Source organism: Chiloscyllium punctatum, chromosome 4 (assembly GCF_047496795.1).
Source record: "Chiloscyllium punctatum isolate Juve2018m chromosome 4, sChiPun1.3, whole genome shotgun sequence".
NCBI classification, from domain to species: Eukaryota; Metazoa; Chordata; class Chondrichthyes; order Orectolobiformes; family Hemiscylliidae; genus Chiloscyllium; species Chiloscyllium punctatum.
Window position 1 is genome coordinate 90,061,115 of NC_092742.1, and position 20,144 is coordinate 90,081,258.

Consider the following 20,144-nt stretch of genomic DNA (forward strand, 5'->3'; position numbering starts at 1 on the left):
TAGACCATTGAGTCACCTGTGTTTTCCTCCTGCCTGAACTGTCCTACATGTGACTCCACTTTTCTCATGCTACATTCTGTTGTAATCGCTACAATATTCAAACACAAACAGAAGTCAACATGGTGTCATTTGTGGAGGATAGGATGATCATTTAAGGATGGAGAGGAGACTTACAAGAACAATACCAAAGCTTAAGGACTTCAGTTCCACAGAGAAGTTGAGATCATTCTCCTTAGAATAGAGAAAGTTAAGGATAAACATAATGCAACTAGAAAACTAGACGGATTTTGATGGAGTGAAAATGCAAAGACAAAGATAAAACATTTGTAACAATCTTCGGCCAGAGCTTCTGGATGAACTATTTCAGTCTCCTCCAAAAGGTTACCAGCATCATACATTCTGGTCATATGGTTTGCAGTCCATGTGGCACAGGATACTACAAAGGCTATGGGTCCTTAAAACATTCAGACAATAGTACTGAAGACTCCACGTGCTGTACCCCTAGCCAAGCAGTTCCAGTACAGCTATAATGCAGGCATCTACTGAGTAATGTGGAAATTTGCCTGGGTAGGTCCTATACATAAAATGCAGATTAAATCCAATCCAGTCAATTACCACACCATCAGTCTACTCTCCATCATCAAAGTAATGGAAGAGGTCATGAATTGTGATAATTAATGTCACTTACACATTAATAAATAGTTCACTGATACTCAATTCAAGCTTTGTCAATTCATGCATTGTCTATCAATGCATCTCATAATTTTATAGACTTCTATCAAGTCTCCTCTCAGCCTCTGCCACTCCAGAGAAAACAACCTGAGCTTTTCCAGTCTCTCCTTATAGCTCATATCCTCCAAGCTGGGCAGCATTTTGGTAAACCTCTTTTGCACCCTCTCCAAAGCTTTTACATCCTTCCTTTAACGTGGTGAACAGAAGTGAATGCAATGCTGTAAATGCAGCCTAACCAAAGTCTTTATAAAGCTGCAACATGACATCCCGACTCTTGTACTCTATACCTCAACCAATAAAGGCAAGCATGCCATACACCATCTTTACCATCCTATCTACTTGCATGGCCACTTTCAGTAGTGATGGACTTGAACCCCAAGATCCCTTTGTACAGGAATGCTTTTCAGGGTCCTGACATTAGCTGTATACTTTTCCTTAACATTTGATCTCCCAAACTGTAGCATCTCACACGTACTCGGATTAAATTCCATCTGCCATTTCTTCACCCATATCTGCAACTGATTTATATCCTGCTGTATCCTTTGACAACCTTCTACATTATATACAATTTCACTGATCTTTGTGTCATCTGCAAACTTACTAACTCACATTTTCATCCACATTACTTACATATATCACAAACAGCAGAAGTCCCAGTATAGTTTCCTGTGGATCATCACTAGTCACAGACCTCTAGCCTGAAAAAACACCCTTGCACCACACCCTTGTCAGCTACTAGGCTCCTGATCACATTACAGCCTTCCTTCAAATATTGCCAAGATAGCTAAATTCCAGAGCTGAGCTGAAAGTGACTACCCTTGACGTCAAGGCTGTGTTTGACAGAGTGTGGCATCAAGGAGACTTAGGAAAACTGGAGTCCATGGGAATCAGGTGGACTGGCGTGATACCTGTCACAAAGCAAGATGGTTTTGGTTGGTGCAGGTCTCTGACATCTCTCAGGAGTTCCTTAGGGTAGTGTCTTAGGCTCAATCATCTTCCATTGCTTCATCAATAGGCTTTGCTCCATCCTAAGCTCGGAAGTGGGTACATTCCCTGATAATTGCACAATGTTCAGCACCATTTGCAAATCTTCAGGTACAGGCGTAGTCTATATCCAACTGCAGCAAGACCTGGACAATATCCAGGTTTAAGGTAATGAATGGCAAGAAATATTCACAACGTACAAGTTCCAGGCAATGACCACCTCGAGCAAGAGAAAATCTAACTAGCATCTCTTGACATTCAACATTACCGTCGCTGAATCCCCACTTCCAAATTCTGCAGCTTAATTAACCAAAAATTGAATTAGACCAACTATATTAATAGTGTGGCCCTTAAGAGCAGATGAGAAGCTAAGAACACTGCAGCAAGTAACTCACCTCCTGATTCCCCAAAGCCTGCTTATCATATACAAGGCACAACTCAGGAGTGTGGAATAATTCCCACTTGGCTGGATGGGTTCAGCTTCAATTACACGCAAAAAGCTTAACACCATGCAGGACAAAGCAACTTATTTGATTGGCATCACACCATCTTGAAAAAATTGACACCCCCCAACACCGACACTCAGCCTCAATGGTGTGTGTGTGTGTGTGCGCACTGCAGAAATTCACCAACGTTCCGTGGACAGCACCTGCTAAACCCACAACCTCTGCCACAGAGAAAGATAAGAACAGCAGATACACGGGCATACCACCACCTGCAAGTCCCCCTCTGAGCTACACAACTTCTGACTTGGAAATATATCACTATTCCTTCACTGTCATTGGGCCAAAATCCTGGAACTCACTTCCTAATAGTACTGTAGATGTCCCTAACCCAAATACCACAGCAGTCCATGAGTGCAGTTCACCAACACATTCTAAAGGGCAAATATAACAGGAAAGTGTTGCTTCTGGCAGGAGGTTTAATAGTCAGAAAATAGAGAAGTGACAAAATGTCTAGGATGACATAAGGAGAATTCTTTTAACATAAGTTGTTCTGATGTGGAATCTCGACCTCCTAAGATGCCATGTAGAAAGGACTTCTACAGCATTGAATGACACTGTACTCAACTCAAAGGAAAACATGAGTTGTAAATTAGATAAAGAAACTGTACTGACACATCAATAGTCACAAGATACCAACTGCCTGTTTCTCCATTAGAAATAAACAAATCTCTGGAGTAGCAAACAAGAGATGATAAACAACTTACTTTGTTTACAGATTTCGTATTTGTGTTGGGAAACTTTACTCACAAAAAAATAGTTTGATACCATCAGAACCCTTCGATTAGCTAAGAGCCTGTAACTCACTCTCAGGTATTTCCAACTCTCAACATTGTGCAAGTGTTAAACTAGTTTGTCAGAACTGAAAAGTTTTGCTTTCAGAAGTGATTACAAACATAATATGCTGTTAAAATTCCAGATCCTCCCATTTCAACACAATCCAACTTTTCCAACAGCTTTTGCAGCAGAAGTAAAAGCATAAAATGGTAAATTCACATTAATTCAGTGATTAGTACTTGATTGTGTCTGAGATTTTCAATAATATACTGACATCACCTTATGTGCAAACTCCACAGATTATTATCAGTTTTCAAAGGATTGGGTTAGGACAATGACAGCAATGCTGATTTATAAAAAGTAATTGCTACCACAGGTTCTGAGTCTATGTGCTCATTTCCTAACCATTTGCCAATTGTTAAACACTGCATACTACACTAGCAGAATAAAGTACAATTATGCATTGCATTCAGGGCCATCAAACCATCAAAACATTACAGGATGTAAACAGAGTTCTACTTTATAATGATCCCTAATTCAGAGTGTGGAACATTAACACTTAACAAAGACAGCACAGTAAATCTTGAGATTGCAGTGGTGGCCCTGCAAGGCAAAACCAATTGTAAGGATAGGCATATGAAACATGTGAGAGGCAATCGGAAAGATACAAATTACCCATTGACCAATGATATCATGGGCCTATTTTTCAAATAGGCGTGTACAAACTTGAAGAATTTCAATTATGGGCATTATGAACTTTTTCTATCACTCTAACAAAATAGCAACAGCTCAATTATTCTCTTCATTCTTTCATAACCGCTCAAGATTCATTCAGAATCATCCAGAACTGGAGGTCAGAGGCAAGAAACAAAGATATGTTAGCCTAAAAGCAGTCAGGCATGAGCAATAACTGGTAGCCTTGCCGATGATGCCTTCATCTCATGAACAGTTGAAAAAAGATCATTTGACATTTCCTGGGTTAAATTTCAGCTCCTCTCAAGGAGCTGATTTATATTTTGATTTTCTTTCCATCTACCCAAAACATTCTTCACCATCAAGGTTTTGAAATAATTCTCCAGTGTTTACGTGAGGCCGGAACCTGCTTTAGTATTGATCACATCTTGCAAGACTTTATGTTACAAATAACACTGTCTCAAAATGTTTCGTCTCTCCCTTTAGAAACTCAGGTGGAGGTTTCAACCATGGCTCTATTAGACTTCCTTGTGAGCAGAAGGCCATAGGCTAAACCCCTTCAGAGTTTTAAGACCATATTCAGGCTGACATCCTCAGTGCAATGCTGGGGCAAGTGCTGCACTGTCAGAGGTACAGTGGTTTTTATCAGACATTAAAACTGAGGCTGTGTTTGTCTCGCAGGTGATTGTAAAGGATCCTGTGACATTCTTTTGGAGAAGAGAGCATTCTCCTTGGTATCTTTGTCAATATTAATCCCTGAATTCAATTCACTAAAACAGACCATTTAATCATTATGGTGACGCTGTTTGTGGACCCCTGTCATGTAGACATTGGCTGCCAAGTTTCCAACATTACGGCAGCAGCAATGCTTCAGAAGTACTGAATCAAAAAGGAATTGGGGCATAAGAGTGAATAAGCTACAGTATATTTACATCGTGCTTTGAGGAGACTACAAAATAAAGGTTGGTCTCCTCTTCTAAGAAAACATATACTCCTCTTAGAGGGAGAACAACTAAGATTCATAAGACTGATTCCTCTTGGGTGAGATAGAACGAACTAAAGTAAAATTCCTTGGAGTGTGAAAGGGGTGATCAAATTGAAACATAACACATAGGTTTGACAGAGTAAATGCTCGCAAGACAACTTCCCTTCTAGGGAACTTTAACAAGGAAACATAATAAGGGAGTGGCCTATTAGGACTGAGACGAGGATGAATCTCTTCATTCAAAAGGCTCGAATCGTTGGAATTCTCTACCTCAAAGTGCCTTGGTGGCAAGTCATTGAATATGTGCAAGACAGCGATTGATAGATCATCATTATTATAGTACCGGTAATCCAGAGGCCAAGGGTAATGCTCTAGGGATGTGGGACCAAATCCCACCATGAGAGATGGTTAAATGGGAATTCAATAGGATATGGAATTAAAACAGAAGTAGCCTAATGATGACACATAACCATTGTTATAAAATCCCATCTGGTTCACAGAGTCATTTACATAAGAAAATCTGCCATCCTTATCAAATCTGATATGGTCTTATCTGTGGATCCAGACCCACAGACGTGTGGTTGACTCTTACTCACCCTTTGAAATGACCTGGAGAACTAATTGGTTCAAGGGCGATTAGGGATAGGCATAAAAAATGCTGGGCTTATTGCATCCCGTGTACGAATGAAAAAAAAACTTAGTGAGGCAATTGTGGATATGAGGATAGTGTAGGGAAGTGGAGTTAAGTTAATGGATCAGCTCTGATCTTTGCACAGCAGGCTCGAGATGAAGTGCTTATTCTTCCTTCTATTTCTAATGTACTTAATTAGCTTTGAAAAGTTTTGGCATGACACCATGTAAAGCTATCATACACTAAAAATAAAAGTAACTAGACAGCAGAAATGATTTACTGGACCAGCCTAAAATGAAATGGCAAAAGGAAAACTACAGTCTAACAAGCAATCAGCCTGGACTCAGGAAAAATACAAATCATTCAGTATGGTATTATTTAAAATAGGTGCTGTGAGGGGAGGGGAGATATCCAAACAGGTCCATTATTGGTAGAGGAGAGGATTCTGACTAGCACTCTGGCTTCCTTCATTAGCCATTCTGAGCAAGGCCTTTACACAATAAACGTACATCTCCTACTGCCCAGCTTCAAGTCTGCCGTTCCCCTCGTGTTTTTTTTCTCCTTTTCCACCACTTTCTCTTATTTGCATCACAGGCGGACAGCATAGTTACGATGGTGTTTGTCATGCTTGCCTTCATTGTTCAGACCTTTGAGTACAGGAGTTGGAACGACATATTGAGGTTTTACAGGATGTTGGTGAGGCCTCTTCTGGAGTACTGAGTCCAGTTCTGGTTGTCCAGTTATAGGAAAGATATTATTAAACTGGAGGAGGTTCAGAAAAGTTTTATCAGGATATTGCTGGGAATAGAGGGTCTGAGTTATAATAATAGGCTGGATAGGCTGGGACTCTTTTGATGGAATGTAGGAGGTTGAGGAGGTCACCTTAAAGAGGATCATAAAATCATGAGGGCTGTAGGTAAGGTGAATAGCAAGGCTCTTTTCCCTCAGGCAGGGATATTCAAAACAAGGGGGTATATTTTTTAGGTGAGAGAAGGAAGTTTTAAAAAGGACATGAGGGGCAACTTTTTTGAACACAGAGAGGTTCGTGTGTGGAATGAACTGCCAGAGTAAGTGATGGATATAAATACAGTTACAACATTTAAAGACATTTGGATAGGTACATGAATAGGAAGGGTTTGAAGGAATATTGGTCAAATGCAGGCAAGTGGGACTAGTTTATTTTGGAAAAATGGTGAGCATGGACTAGTTGGACCAAAGGGTCTGTTTCCATACTATACGACTCTATGACAATGACTCTGTGACTGCTACTGCTTCAATTCCACCACTTGTCCCTACCTTTTAGCAGTCCATGCAATTTTACCTTCATCGCTGTCTTCCCGTTTTATAGTAATGTCCTATCCAGTGTTCCACGTTACCTATCGTCACTCCACCCACACAATCTAACATAATTATGAGGATCAGGCTGCGTGTTTTTTTTTGGACAGTCTAAATAAGACTAGCTGAGTGGCCTCTTTTGGTGCTGTAAAGATTGTGCGATGAGCCCAATCGAGCTTGCCAATCCATCCATGAAATACCCTCACGGATTTATGCAACACTGCAGGGATAGATTTTTGTCAGATACAATGCTTAGGGTTACAGAACCAGACTGGATAGAGGGAGTTAAGATTCAGATCAGCCATTACCTGAATGATAGCAAAGAACTGAACAGATGAATAGCTCATTCTTGTTTCTCTGTTTTGAAGCTCCCACCCTGCTTCCTGTCGTTAGCTCCCCATCCGCCATTCATGAGTTGTCGTTCCATTGTCCCAGCTGATTGAACTTCACCCCGCTATTCCCCCTCTGGGGCTACCCCAACTCCTGTTGCATGAATTTGTAAATATTATGTTTGATAAACTTGGTGGAACATTTTAAGGATGTTGCTAACAAATTGATAAAAGGAAATGATGGATATGGTAGACATTGTTTTGATCAACCTGATCAAGAGGTGATAGGCGATCCCCATTTCTTTAACGGTAAAAGGTTGGAAAGTGTAGATTTACAAAGCACCAAGGTCTTTGCCAATAAGTCAGTGAAGCACCATTGCCATCCCACTTACCTTTCCCCCCCAGTCCCACCCTCCTCCCCATATTTATTTCTCAGCCCCCTTCCCCTCCCCAGTCCTGATGAAGGGTCCTGCCCAAAATGTCGACTCTCCTCCTCCTCTGATGCTGCTTGACCTGTTGTGCTTTTTCCAGCTCCATATTTTGTTGACTTTCCAGCATCCACAGTCCTCACTATGTCCAAATGAAGTCGAATATGCAGGTACAGCAAGCTATTGAGAACGCTACTGGAATATTAGCCTTTGTCACAAAAGGATTTTGTTTTATTCACTGATGGGATGTGGGCATTGCTGGCTGCGCCAGAATTTATCATCCATCCCTAGCTGCCCTTGAGGTGGTGAGCTGCTTTCTTGAACTGCTGTAGTCCATGTGCTGTAGGTAGACATATGGTGCCCTTAGGGAAGAAATTCCAGGACTTTTACCCAGTGACAGAGAAGAAACGGCTGTATAATTCTGGGGGAGTCCTAGAAGCTAGAAAATCTGCAGTGAGAAAATACTGTGGGAGGTAGTCAGGATGAAGATAGATATCTGAACGAATGCCCTAGAGACGGTTACACACCAAGTCACCACCACTAAGGAACAGCAACAAGATGAAAAACTGTTTACTGGGAAGGAAGGAAACATCGAAGAACAGTCTATATTAGATGCCTGAGAGGAAAAGGACCAAGCACAATTTGAATTTCACAATAGTGTAAGAAGTTAGACTCTGAGATTCCTCAATGCTTGTTTCACTAATACAGATTTGGGAATCAAATAACATGATTAATCAAAAAAGTAGAAGCCACAAATACATGATAGTCCCTTTTAAAGGGGTACAGGGAGAATAAGTGGGTAAGTGGGGTTGAAATGCCCATCAGCCATGATTGAATGGTGGAGTGGACTTGATGGGCCAAATGGCCTTACTTCCACTCCTATGTCTTATGGTCTTATGGTTTTAAATCCATGTAGACATTCAGGAGAAAAGGTCTCCCTGAAAAAGTGGCAAGAATTTGGAACTCACCAGGGTTAGGTAAGGTAAATAGAGTTTGTACTTAGAGGAAATAATACATAAAAAGTACATAGAGATGTATTTAAAGGAAAGCTACATCAGCTGGTAGGTGAGAAAGGAATGAAAGGACATACAGATAGGTTAGGAGAAGTAGGGTGAGAGGGGCTTTGGGAATAAGGGAAAATGTCATGGAGCATTAACATCGATTGGACTCAATGAGATAAAGGGCCTGTTCCTGTGCTGTAAACTTTATATAACTAATTAATTAATTTAAATGAATAATTGATATAATTCTAAATAATTTCAGCTCGGGATATGACTGAGAATACACTTGGATTTTCAAAACAGGCTTTCTGACTGTGATGAAAAAAAAGTCTTAAACTGTACATCAGTGCAACTTTCAGTCCACTTTTCCTCTTGAAGTGCCCTCTCCAATTTTGTTGACATATTGAAAGGCAAGTTGATTCTAATTTTTTGATTAAATTATGAGCAGACCATGTGATCTTGGTTGAGAGGAGCACAAACAGTTGATCACTGTTCCCACCACTTTAATTGAAAAATGCAAAATTACATGCCCATGCATTGCACATTTATATTGAGTTTCAATAGAAGGGAATTAGCTGCACGTGTAGTCAATTTTATGCCTTTGTTTATGACCTTCTCTCAAAACAGCCCAATTTAAGTTGTCAAATGATGTCAATTAGATCCCATGAAATCCACTAAGATGGCACGGGACAGATTAAGTAAGTAAAATTAGTAGCTTCCAGCTACAGTTTGTCATCTAAACTACACCCTTCTTACACTTGTCTCAGCCTCTCTCACCGTGCTCACTGTTTAGTTCCAAACTCTATTCAGCAGTTACGATAATTATCATCAAATCAATATTGTTGTTAACCGTCATTCCTGAATGTGTTCATGGTGAATACAAAGTTCAAGAGAGTTCTGTTTTCTCTTGAAGAAGAAAATCCCTTTGTGAAAATATTCCAGCTGCAACAGTAGACTTAAGTCAGATACCATCAGCAGAGTTCAGTTTTTAAGAGAGAAGTAAGGGAGAAACATAGGAGGGAATCCAATGTTAAGCAGGACAGTGTGGAGGTCTAAGTGAGGGACAACAGGATGCAAGATGAAGATTAATCTGTCACAACACAGTATCAATCGTCTTCACAGGAATAAAATATACAAAATATTTAATATATTTTAATATATTTTAATAGAAACAAAATATCATAAAAAAGCTCAGGTAGGCTATTTAGCCATTCAAGCTTGCTCTGCTCCACCATGAGGGCTGTAATCTAACTCTACTTATCCTCATGTACGCCACATCTCTAAATACTTTCATTTAAGAAATATCTTCTAATCATAGATCAATGGAACATTATTTGCCACTTTCAGGAGAAGCTTTCTGAACTTCTACCATCCTTGACATGCAAACTGAAATTCGAAATTAGTTCTGAGGAAGGGTCATTTGACCCAAAATGTTAACTCTGATTTCTCTCTACAGATGTTGCTGGCCTTGTTCAGCTTTTCTAGCAATTTCTGCTTTTGTTCTTAATTATACTCCTGAAAGCTCTGGCTCTAAATTTTACGTACTGTCAAACAGTCTGAGAAAATATTGAAAATGTTCAATTTATTCACTCTTCACAGAGCTGTTGTAGTAGAGGAGGCTGTCATTTGACCCATTATGTCTGTGACTGCTCTCCACGGGATCAACTGGCTGAATGTGACTCTCCAATCCTCTGCCATTATCTACATATTCTGCCTTTTCAGGAAAGGAGAAAGTATTCTGTTCTAGGATTACTAATTGAACTGGTGGCTTAGCCAAACCCAGTTCCGTCAGGTTTAAGTTTTTATAGAATCATAGAAACCCTACAGTGTGGAAGCAGGAAATTCTGTCCATCGAGTCCACACCAACCCTCCAAACAGCATCCCACCCAGACCCACCCCACTTTGAGCAATTTAGCATGGCTAATCCACCATCCTGCACATCTTTGGACTGTAGGAAGAAACAGGAGCACCCACAGGAAATCCAAGCAGATGTGCAAACCCCACACAAACAGTTACACAATGGTGGAATCGAACACACTGCGCTGCAATGGTGTTAACCACTGTACCACCATGCTCCCCCTTTTGGGTGTGAGATCCATGGTTGATATTCCTGTCCTGCCATTATTTGGGGCCCTTAGATGGCCAACTATTGATCACTTGAAGCTATTATCTTGCCAATATTCAGAGTAACTCAGCTGCATAAGGGCCTGTCACCAGGGGCTGGCCCAACAAGTTAATCTGCGTCAGTCACTTTTCACCTCAAGGTGGAACAGTATCACGATCAAAGGCCCACAATCCCAGATTGAATGACTGAACATCAGGAAGGATGGAGAGCCACCCTACTGCCCTCAGTTCTGACTCCCCTGCCTCCCCCTTTCCACATGGCCCCACAAAACCCCCAACCTGACACCTCCTTACCTCACTATTTACCTGTGGCTTTGGCCCTCCAGGATCCTGAGACTCCAGTTTGGGAGGGGCTGGGGGAGAGGTTGTCTCTTGTAAAAGATCTTAAAGCGGGTTAGTGTTAGTGTTGCATTGGCTCTGCCCACTCTAAGCAATACACAGTTTGTGAGTGGAGACAAAAAGTTCTATTCCAGCTTTCAGAGGGACCAGTTTCCAGCATCCTCAGGTGCTTGACCAAATGTGATTGTACTTATTACTATGTTGCAAAAAACCTTATTATCTAAAAACAATGCCTCTTCTGTAGATCCTCTACAAGTGTATTGTCTCTCACTACACCGTCCAAAGAACAAAGCAAAGACAAAGGAATATTGGTGGCAGAGACCAACCTCAAGCAACGCACACCCAGTATCACGCACAGTGCTGGAGGTGTGAGTACCACAACGTGCCAAAGGTGGTCAGCAGAGAAATACCATCATGTGGTATCACCTTTTGGCTGGTCTTCATTAAAGCTACCTCCAATAACCCTACTCTGACTTCTGCACCTTAGCCAATTTCCCAGCCACATTTACCTTCAATAATTTGTCTTCAGTTTCACAAAGGGTCACCTCTGGTTAAAAAAAACACAATATTTAGAGAATATGGAGGCTATTGGTAAGGTCAGCACTTCCATTGTATAGTTACAGCACAGTAAAAGACCATTTGGCCTGCTGTATCTGAGGGGCCTCTTCTAAGAGCAAACCAGTTAGTCTTACTTCCTTGCTTTTTGCCCACAGGCATGAGAGTGTGTTTCTTCCTTAGATCATGATGCAATCTCTTATGAAATTGAATCTGCCACTGCAACATTCTCAGGCAATGCTTTGCTGATCCTAATCACATGCTGCAGAAAAAAACGTTTTCTCACATCGTCTTTGGTTTGTTTGACATTTGCTTTTGTGTCACTGTGCTCTGATTCTTGAATCCTCTGCCAACAGAAGCAGTTTCTCTCTATCAGTTCTCTCGAGACCCCCTCATAACTTTATGCATACCTATTTGTTTCCAATTGTCCTTAAGAAGGTGTTGGTGAGCCGCCTCCGAAAAGCACTGCATTGCATCAATCATCCCAAGTTACCAACATTGATCAATCATCCTTGGCAATGTACAATGAATGGTATGAATTGTTCCTCATCTGGTCATGTTAAAACTCTTACTAACCTTCCACAAACAACTCCGCCTGGCTCTAGACATAAAGAATTCAGCAAATATCAAACTCAGAGGTGTACATGTGGCAACACAGTGAAGCAGTCCAGGCAAAAAGGTTTTTATCTTCCCTGTTTCTATCTTTACCGCCACCTCAACTGGGTCAAAACCATTCTGTCCTGTATTAACCTTCATTGAACAGCAAGGAAGAATTTCCTACAGCTTCAGGAATTGGTTTGTTAAGAACTGCACTACACTACTTCAGGCCACATGCTTGAACTGAATTTATAGCCACACTTCTCCAATGACAGTCAGGTTAGTGATGATCTTCTGATGTCACAGGACACCTAACACCGAAGTGGGAAGCAATACACAAGACTTTGAACCAGCTTGTGTCCAAGTTAGACTGAGGAGAAATTGTGAATGTGGTAAGCCCTAATTAAGACTCCAAAAACATAGATACATATAACTTATATTGTATAACCAAATTGTATACTAAAACATAAAAATGCTTGCTATTTTATAGAAGTCAGAATAATTGAAAGGTTAGGCAGACTGAACATATAGCAACTTGGACATTACAACCATCTGCTTAAACCTATTATAATGGTAGGGCTGAGAAGGTAGGATTGGCACCGGTCCATTTTCTTAGGATCAGTCGGGATTAAGGACCAAGCTACTTTGGATCGCCACATGAAGTCTGCAGCAAAAGATTGGTTTAATCTTTGTTGAATAGTCATAGGTTTATTAAATATTACTCAATAGTTAATTACATTAGATATGAGATGCTTCATTCTCTCAGAAGAAAAAAATGAGTCACAGATGCAAGCACACATTACTCCTAGCTGCAGGTATACAACAAAACACACCAAATACCCCTTTGTTCCTCCCAGAAGTTGTTTAATGTCTACAGCTAATCTCAAATTATCCTTTCAGATACTACAATGAAACCTGGCTCACACCCTGATTAACACAGCTAACAAACAAAAGAAAGAAAAAGGCTTGCGCATTTACATAGGGTCTTTCATGCTCTCGGCATGAAAGTGTGTTATGTGCCCCTAGCTCCTGACCACCGGATTTGCCGCTCCCCAAATGATGTTACACAATTCCCCTGACAGCCCCAGGAGAACCAGCCCCAACAGCAAGCCCATGGTCAGCAGGATTCCAGCTCAGGGAGTGGTCACAGTCACAGAGTCACTCAAGACCAGAGGTTAAATCCGTGTCTTGGGGAGGAGTGAGGTGCATTGTTGACGTAGGCTCTGCATGTCCTGGGACACAGTCACAGAGTTGCACTGGATGTTGGAGTGGGGTCTGAGAGCTGCAGGAGTGGGAGGAGGGGTGCGGCTATGAAGGTCATGGTGGTTCAGGACCTCTTTGTGACCGACTTGCTCCAGTAACCGATGTGTGGCACTGTGTGGGATTTCTCAGTTATGTCCCTACAAATGTATCAGAACAGTGAGCGATGCAATCTTTACAAGATCACACAGGGTCATTTTGTACCCCCATGGGGTCAGTACTGCAGACTTAGCAGTAGAGACCAAAACTGGGCTCCCCTAGGTAGGATGCCGTTGACTGAACAAACAATGTTCATTAACAGGAAGGGGCTGCACTCAAGCAATGTTTGTTACCACTCGTTACCACTCCCAGGGGGTGTGCGTGTGCCCGCTACTCTGGCATGATTCCTACGACCTGGAGCACTCTCGTGTCCCTGCTGCATTTGAGGGTCTACAAAGCCTTACAAGGCTGGTCACGGAGAGATAAGGGCTCCCCATTGTGACCATGACTCATGACACCACTGCACAACCCCTGACTGATGTGGAGAGCTGGTTTAATGCTACTTATACATCACCCGGGAAACTGCCTTTTCATCTCAAAATATTAACCATGTATTTTGGATCCATCTTGCCACTTTGCCTTGCATTCCACTTTTCCGACAAATCAGCCATGTGGGACCTTATCTAAAACTTTGACATCAGACTATATCAAACAAGCTCATCTACTATGGTTATCATCTCTTTTAAAAAATTCAAACTTTACTGAGACAAGACCTTTCCTTTGCCCAATGATATGATATCCAAAATCAACCAGTAAGGACAAGAACGCTGTTTAAAGGCAATCTTATGAAAGCATACAGGCCTATCCAACTTTTGTTCTCAACTGTTCACCCATAACAACTTTCATTGAGATAGCGCCTTTCACATATTGAAATTATTCTGGTTGGTTTGCAAGCACGTAGTTAGACAAAGTTGAGCAACATAATAACACCGTGGGAGAGACGTACAAAGCTTGATTAGAAAGTTAGGTGGTGAGAAAAACATGGGTTGAATTTTCACAGCCACTGAATGATATGGGCATTGGCGAGGACATCAAAAGAATCACGTGAGATGGACAGCAAGGAGCTTCCCAAATCCATGATCAATAAGCTCCACTTTCTATGAGTGTCAAGAAGCCTATTTGTGTTCCATAAATATGTCATTATTACCTAATCTTGCCTCTTTGATGTACAGTTTCCAACTTCCCCAACCACTGGATACAAACTAGAAAACACCAATTCCCAACATGAAAGTCAGAGTGGATACTTGGCAACTCCAGGTCTCCATCTTGGACACCAAGCAATCAGGCAAGTTCCACGTGTTAACCAGAACCTCCAGGTCCAGCAAAACAGGGTGCCGATGTTCCTCTTGTCTGACATGTTTGGGGCACTTGACAGGAATTGTGAATGCTAGCTCTGGACTGCCAACCCTTGACCCGGTGTGCGGCTGGGCTTCAAAGATAGCACCAGTGCCAGGAATCTAGGGAGATCCCTGCACTGACGAGTACTTCTGTCTGTAGCGAGAATAGTAGAATACTACAAGTAGGGCCCCTTAGGGCCATGGTGCTTGTGTGATGAGGTGAGTTTGGGAAGATGGTGTGAAAAAAAACTTACTCGGGCTCATGGAGACAGACACTCCATGAAACTCTCCGGAACTGATATTGCTTTCCTGGAAAATTCAGCCCAATGATGTTTTGTTTATTTTCCTATCACTCGATGAGTCATAGAGTCATAGAGATGTACTCAGATCCTTCAGTCCAACCTGGTCCATGAGCTCACACCTCTGGATATATTTTCATTCCTTCCAGTCCTGCAGCCCTCTAGGATCTCAGGACTCCTTCAGTGATCTATGACCATACTGTTAGCTGCTTATCCTAAGTCACTGCAATTTCCCCTTGGACCTTTCTCCTCACAACTAAGACACTGGGCAAATATAGGGCCACAGTTTCCAACACACCAAAATGGCCATTAAATGATGGAGGAGCAGGGCATGAAGCAGGGATTTTAAATAACAAACAAGCTTATCAAATGGAGTCCACCTGGAGATCCAGGCCAAGTGGAGAGTCTGGGTCTCCAAAGATCATATAAAAATAAACGTTAAGGCAGCCCCCTTTGTACAGAGGGAATGGAGGAACCTAGAGTTTCCTTAGTTTAGGTTTGGGATGGTGATTAGAAGGATTCGGTACAAAGACAGAAGTAGGCAGAATTTTATTTTCTCACAGGGGGTTATGAATCTTTGGAACTCTCTTTCTCAAAAAATAGAGTCGTTGAATATTATTAAGACAAAAGTAGATGTCTTCTTGATAAGCAAGGGAGTGAAATGTTATTGAGGATAGGTGAAAATATGGAGCAATCAGATCAGCCATGACCTAACTGAATGGTGGAGTGGCCTACTCCTGCTCCAAATTCATATGGTCATATGTTTATATGACACTATAGTTCATCCAGCCAAAGTACTGCACCAGACATTTTGGTCCATTAAACAGGCATGGCACCCTGGGGTGTTACTGAATGCGAGTCAGTGGTTGACATTAGAGGAGACTTAGCAACCCCAACCCACGGACTTTTAGAACCCACATGTTTTAAAGCTGTAAAACCTTTTCTGGTATACCAACTAAACTCAATGGTAAATGCTATGTCCGCCTCATGGATACCAGTCAGATCAGAGGGCATACAATAGAACTCTGACAATAAGACATCATCACAGCTTTTGTGGTAAGATACTATGTATGGCTCTGATCTCAATATTATAAGATGGTCATACAGGCTGGTTCTATCCTGCAAATTAGAGTCATAGAGATGTACAGCACTGAACAGACCCTTTGGTCCAATTCATCCATGCCAACCAGACATCAGAGTCTCATTTGTCAGCATTTGGCTCATATCCCTCTAAACCCTTCCTATTTATTATACCCATCCAGATGCCTATTAAATGTTATAATTGCACCAGCCTCCACCACATCCTCTGGAAGCTCATTCCATACACGCTCCATCCTCTATGTAAAAACGTTGCCTCTTTTAAATCTTTCCTGTCTCACCTTAAACTTATGCCTTCTAGTTTTGGACTCCTCCATCCTAAGGAAAAGACATTGTCAATTTACCCTAACCATGGCTCACATGATTTTATAAAACTCTAAGGTCACCCCTCAGCCTCCGACGCCTCAGTCATAAAACCCAGTCGGATCTCTGTCCTCCTTCAACAAAGATAAACAGACTGTACCTTTCAAAGTCCACCATTACTATCATCTTGAAGGACAAGGGCAGCAGATATATGGGAACACCAACTGCAAGTTCCTCTCCAAACCACTAACCATCCTGACCTGGAAATATATTGCTGTTCCTTCACTGTAGTTGGGTCAAAATCCTGGAAATCCCTCCCTAATGGCACTGTGGGTCTACCTACAGCATATGGACTGCAACAGTTTAAGAGGGCAGCTCACCACCACCTTCTCAAGGGCACCTAAGGACAGACAATTAATGCTGGCCCAGCCAGTAATGTCCATGTCCCACAGGTGAAGATTAATAAAAACTCTGAGCTTTTGCACACCCCTAATTTTTATTGTCTACAGATTGACGGCCATCACTTCAGGTCCCTAGTTCCTAGATCTCAAAATTCTCTCTAAATCTGAACTACTTCTGCTCATTTAAGATGATTCATGAAATTTACCTCTTTGACCAGGCTTTTGTTATTTGGTTCAATGTCAGATTTTACTCAATATGAAACACTTTAACATTAATCACACGGAATTAAGGATGCTATATGAAGGAAGCGAGTCAATAAAGGTTGGTTTTTCACAGTATTGAAATCAGTCTCAACATACATGCGATTTCCGGAGCCAAGAGAACTTGAAAGCTTACTAAATACAAGTTCATCTTGCTGACATATCAATGCTGTGCTTGTTGCAGCCATTTTCCCTCCAGCCATGACTGACTCCCAAGTCAAGTAGCCTGAATAGGCAACCAATGTTGGGCAGGGCAGGGGCAGGAAGTGCGTCAACAGTTTTCTGAGCAGCACAGTCAATCCAAAGTAGCAGGCAACAGAAGGTTTCCCATTATCAACATTCAAGCAATGGCATTTGTACCAAAGAAAACTTCTTTTGATCTGCTGAGTTAATGTGTAACCTCAGGCAAATGTGAAATATCAGACTTGAAAATTTGACACAAATTCAAAAGACTATACAGAAGGGCTATTTAAAAATGAAGCCAACTTATCTTGGTGGGTGGGTTGGGGTGGTGGTTGATTTCAGGTATCCACTCTATAGACTTTAGCATATAAGCCAGCCTGATGCTCACTCTCCTGTAGAATACTAATTTGAGGAAGTGAAAGAGTTCTCCTGGCCAGTAGTTATCCCTCTGCAGTGACTACGACAAGGTTAGCCAGGTAGACCCCATAGAATCAGAGTTCCCTGACTGCAGCTGTTAACCTGGTCCAATCAGGGAGTCATTCCTGACAGAAAAGGAGTGTTAGACATCCTGTTCACTCAGAGCAAGCTCTGAGGGAGCTGGATCAGTGTCAAGGACTTTCTACATGTAAATAAAGGGTAACTGGCTGACAGGTGGCGCTGGAAAAGCACATGTCAGGCAGAATCTGAGGAGCAGAAGAGTCAAAGTTCAGGCAAAAGGAGGCCATTCAGCCGATCAACTTTTTGTGGGAGCTGTCACATTTCCTACAGTGTCAACAATAACTACACTTCAAAAATTATTTAGTTGCAAGAAATTTTGGGACTTCCTGAGATTGTGAAAGGCACCACAAAAATACCGTATATACTCGAATAGTAGTCAATTTTTTTTGACTACTTTTAAAGGTTAAATTTATGGGGTTGACAATTAGATCGATACTTCTTTTGAGGGATTGAAATTCATGCCCGTCAAAATTCATACTGTATCAATAGCAGAAGCCCAATTGATCTCTAAATGAAGAAAGAAAGAAAAAAGAATTATGGTAATTCTGAAAACCCAGAGCGTAACACAAAAGCCAGTTGACTGGAAGACCAGGAGTAGAGTGGAACAAGCGGCAGACTGGAAAGCTGGAGCGGGACGTGACAGCCGACTTGTAAAAGTTGAGCTATTATCTATGAAAAACTAAGGTCGAACTTTACACGGGATACATGGAAAATTCCAGGTTATTTGGCCAAAAATAGGGGGATGGTTTTTACATGAGATTTATTATTATCATGTATATATGGTAAAATTATTTCCTTTTACCGCATCTGTCCTGCAAATGGCACAGACAATGCAAGGATCTTCGTAATGCAGGCACAGAAGCCGACATGCTTGTGACTTTGAGGTTTCTATTCTCCTTCAAATCTGAACATTCCCAGTTTTTTAATCACTCCAGCATTGTGCGTGAGAAATCATGTCTCACAAACTTGATTGAGTTTTTTGAAGAAGTAACAAAGAAGATTGATGAGGGCAGAACAGTAGATGTGATCTATTTGGATTTCAGTAAGGCGTTTGACAAGGTTCCCCACGGGAGACTGATTAGCAAGGTTAGATCTCATGGAATACAGGGAGAACTAGCCATTTGGATACAGAACTGGCTCAAAGGTAGAAGACAGAGGGTGGTGGTGGAGGGTTGTTGTTCAGACTGGAGGCCTGTGACCAGTGGAGTGCCACAAGGATCGGTGCTGGGCCCTCTACTTTTTGTCATTAACATAAATGATTTGGATGTGAGCATAAGAGGTGCAGTTAGTAATTTTGCAGATGACACCAAAATTGGAGGCGTAGTGGACAGCGAAGAGGGTTACCTCAGATTACAACAGGATCTTGACCAGATGGGACAATGGGCTGAGAAGTGACAGATGGAGTTTAATTCAGATAAATGCAAGGTGCTGCATTTTGGGAAAGCAAATCTTAGCAGGACTTATACACTTAATGGTAAGACCCTAGGGAGTGTTGCTGAACAAAGAGACCTTGGAGTGCAGGTTCATAACTCCTTGAAAGTAGAGTCGCAGGTAGATAGGATAGTGAAGAAGGCGTTTGGTATGCTTTCCTTTATTGGTCAGAGTATTGAGTACAGGAATTGGGAGGTCATGTTGCGGCTGTACAGGACATTGGTTAGGCCACTGTTGAAATATTGTGTGCAATTCTGGTCTTCTTCCTATCGGAAAGATGTTGTGAAACTTGAAAGGGTTCAGAAAAGATTTACAAAGATGTTGCCAGGGTTGGAGGATTTGAGCTACAGGGAGAGGCTGAACAGGCTGGGGCTGTTTTCACTGGAGTGTCGGAGGCTGAGGGGTGACCTTATAGAGGTTTACAAAATTATGAGGGGCATGGATAGGATAAATAAAGTCTTTTCCCTGGGGTCGGGGAGTCCAGAACTGGAGGGCATAGGTTTAGGGTGAGAGGTGAAAGATATAATAGAGACCTAAGGGGCAACCTTTTCACGCAGAGGGTGGTATGTGTATGGAATGAGCTACCAGAGGATGTGGAGGCTGGTATATTGCAACATTTAAGTGGCATTTGGATGGGTATATGAATAAGAAGGGGTTGGAGGGATATGGGCCGGGTGCTGGCAGGTGGGACTGGATTGAGTTGGGATATCTGGCCGGCATGGACAAGTTGGACCGAAGGGTCTGTTTCCATGCTGTACATCTCTATGACTCTATGGTGATAATTTCCTGACCCCAGTTTTCAAATTTCCTTTCTAAATCTCAATCGTGTAACTCACATTCTTGGGAGGATGTCAAATTCTTGAGGAGGTTTAGATAAGATTCACTGAAAGCTGCACGTTATTACGATCAAAGAAGTCACTGCTGGTAAAGCAACCTGAAATCCGCAGAAGCAGATTCAGGAGAGATGGTTGTTAGTTTGTCAGATGCACTTGCAAGTGACGAGAAATAGCTAGGGAGCAGG

The 20,144-nt window shown here is 41.8% G+C and overlaps 1 protein-coding gene across 1 annotated transcript in view; it reads right to left on the reverse strand.

Moving 5' to 3' along the window:
• The window catches only part of ltk (leukocyte receptor tyrosine kinase), a 182,442-nt gene that overhangs the window by 113,483 nt on the left and 48,815 nt on the right, over positions 1-20,144 (reverse strand). The gene's annotated exons all lie outside the window — the stretch shown is intronic.